The sequence below is a fragment of the Mastomys coucha genome, unplaced genomic scaffold, assembly GCF_008632895.1.
Source record: "Mastomys coucha isolate ucsf_1 unplaced genomic scaffold, UCSF_Mcou_1 pScaffold6, whole genome shotgun sequence".
Classification (NCBI taxonomy): Eukaryota; Metazoa; Chordata; class Mammalia; order Rodentia; family Muridae; genus Mastomys; species Mastomys coucha.
Window position 1 is genome coordinate 131,955,206 of NW_022196912.1, and position 2,894 is coordinate 131,958,099.

Consider the following 2,894-nt stretch of genomic DNA (forward strand, 5'->3'; position numbering starts at 1 on the left):
TTATTTTGTATGTCTACTCTTTTCTAAGGGTTGGCACACACCTCAATTCTTTAGGATTACAACCTTGAAAGTGAAATTGTAAAAAGCTGTTTTCAATTTATATGCCACAGGGATGGTGTTTACATACTATTCTGAAAGACTGGGTAAATGATACAGGATTCAAGGCCACAAATAGGTACTGGCAGATGTATATTGGACTTTTAACAAAAACACTTTTTCTACATTTACTTTATATACTTTCATATTCTGAAATTAAACAAAGAATTCTTAACTGAGGAATACTGAATGGCTGAGAAGCACCTAAAGAAATGTCCAACATCCTTAGTCATCAGTGAAATGCAAATCAAAACAACCCTGAGATTCCACCTCACACCAGTCAGAATGGCTAAGATCAAAAACTCAGGTGACAGTAGACACTGGCCAGGTTGTGGAGAAAGACGAACACTACTTTATTGCTGGTGGGATTGCAAGCTGGTACAACTACTCTGGAAATCAGTTTGGTGGTTCCTCAGGAAACTGGACATAGAACTACCAGAGGACCCAACTATACCACTCCTGGGCATATACCCAGAAGGTGCTCCAATATGTAATAAGGACACATACTCCATTATGTTCATAGCAGCCTTATTTATAATAGCCAGAAACTGGAAACAACCCAGATGTCCCTCAACAGAGGAGTGGATACAGAAAATGTGATACATTTACACAATGGAGTACTACTCAGCTATAAAAAACAATGAATTTATGAAATTCTTAGGGAAATGGATGGATCTGGAGAAGATCATCCTGAGTGAGGTAACCCTATATACCTTTTCAAGTTGAGCTCTACAGACCTTGAGTTTATGCTCTTTCTTGGTGTATGTCGATCCTGTTTGAGTTCCAGGTTTCTTTCAGATTGTATGTTTTAATGTTCAATGATAATGTGAATGTGTTCATATAGTTACATATTTTGATAAGCAATTAATAAATTACATCTGTTTAATTCTTCAAAATGAGTTTCTATATATTTTCATTCTGTCTTGAAAATAATCCCATGCACTTAACTTACTTTTTATTTGGTTAATGTAGAAATGAAGGCTTGGAAATGTTGGGAAACTCATCCAATTTCAGATAGGTAATAAACAACATTTAGCACCTAAAGCTAGATCTTTGTAAAAAAAATGAACGTTTTAGTTTCTCTCAGGTCATATTTTTTTTTAAAAACCTTTAAAAATGTTTTGACTATTTTTAAATTTGTACATATATATGTGTGTTTGTGTCAGTATAACAAGAAGGGGTTGGGTATCTTCTATCACTCTCTTCTTATTCCTTTAAGGCGGGAGTGTTTTTCTCCAAGCTTGGAGCTTGGGCTCCTTTTTTATGTGGTAGGTTTAAAGCCATCAGACTTCAGATTCTCCTGTCTCTGCCCACTCAGAGTTGGTGTTACAGGCTTGTGCCAGATAGTTGGCTGATGGCTAACTTGTTATATAGGTGCTCAATCTGAACTCAGGTCAGGTCCTCATGATTACATTGTAAATACTCTAACTAATGAACCATATTCTCAGCCAGTTATACATTTTTTACATGTGGAATATGAAATTGATGCTACTGTCAAGCCAAGAGGATGATTTCTATCATAGTTGACAGGAAGGCACAGAAAGAGAATGTGGTGTGTGTATATGCTTGGCCTATGGAAACTGGAACTATCAGGAGATGTGGCCTTGTTGGAGGAAATGTGTCACACTGGGGATGGGCTTTGAGGTCTCCTTTTGACTGACTTCAGATCAATGTACAGAACTCTCAGTTCTTTCTCCCGCCCCACATCTGCTTGGATAATACCATGATTCCCACCATGATAATAATGGACTGAAACTCTGAAAATGTAAACCAGCCCCAATTAAGTTTGTCCTTTATAAGAGTTGTCTTGGTCATGGTGTCTCTCGTCAGCAATGGAATCTCAAGATAGAAAACAAAGGCTATCTTCCTGCATTTTGTAACCATGAAATATGGAGTTGTATGGCTCAAAAGGTTGTGTTAAACAACCTTTTTGATTGTTTAACAACAATCAAAACAACAAGTTTTGACATGAAACAAATGACAAATAACAGGAAACAACTCCATGCTTGTAAGTGCATAGACAGGAAATAGATGACAATGCTAGAGTAACACCAGTAATCCAGGATTTCCTTCAAAGTTCATACTTTTCTAAGAATTAAAAAAAAAAAAGAGCTGTATTAGCTGAGCCATGTGGCTGTTGTTATCTGTGATGGCATTTACATAATTTTAAAAACTTAAGTTTATGTATGTGTTTCACAGTTTAATACATACTTATGATATAATTTAGAAATGGCATAAATTTCTCTAGACATATTTTCTTGTATTTTTTGTTTGCTGATCTATTGAGAAAGTCTTGGTAACTGTCTTTACTTCCTTGTGAACATTCCTGCCCCCTTGTGGATTACTTGACATCACTTAGGTTGGCTCATTAGGGTTGATGTTAAGCACTAGTATATAGTATTCAAAGCCATGGAAGTAGGATTTGAGTTGTCTTGTTGATCTGAATTGATAAACTGATGTGTGCTAAGGTAAACTGGGTAACCAGTATGAACTTAAGGGGAATAAGTTTTTGTCCTTTAAGTCTTTCACAGCAAAACAAATGCTTCTGCAGTTATATTTGGTTTTGAGATGAACTGTTGCTTTGCAGAACAGTCTGGCCTTGAACTTAAAATTCTGTTTGGCTCCACCAAGTGCTAGGGTTATAGATGGTGCTGTTCTACCCAGTTGAGATTCTGTACTTTTTTTTCTTTTTGGTTTGGGTTTTGAGACAGAGTTTCTCTGTGTAGCAGAGCCCAGGTTGACTTGGGACTCATAGATCAGGCTGGCCTCGAACTCACAGTGATCCTCCTGCCTCTGTC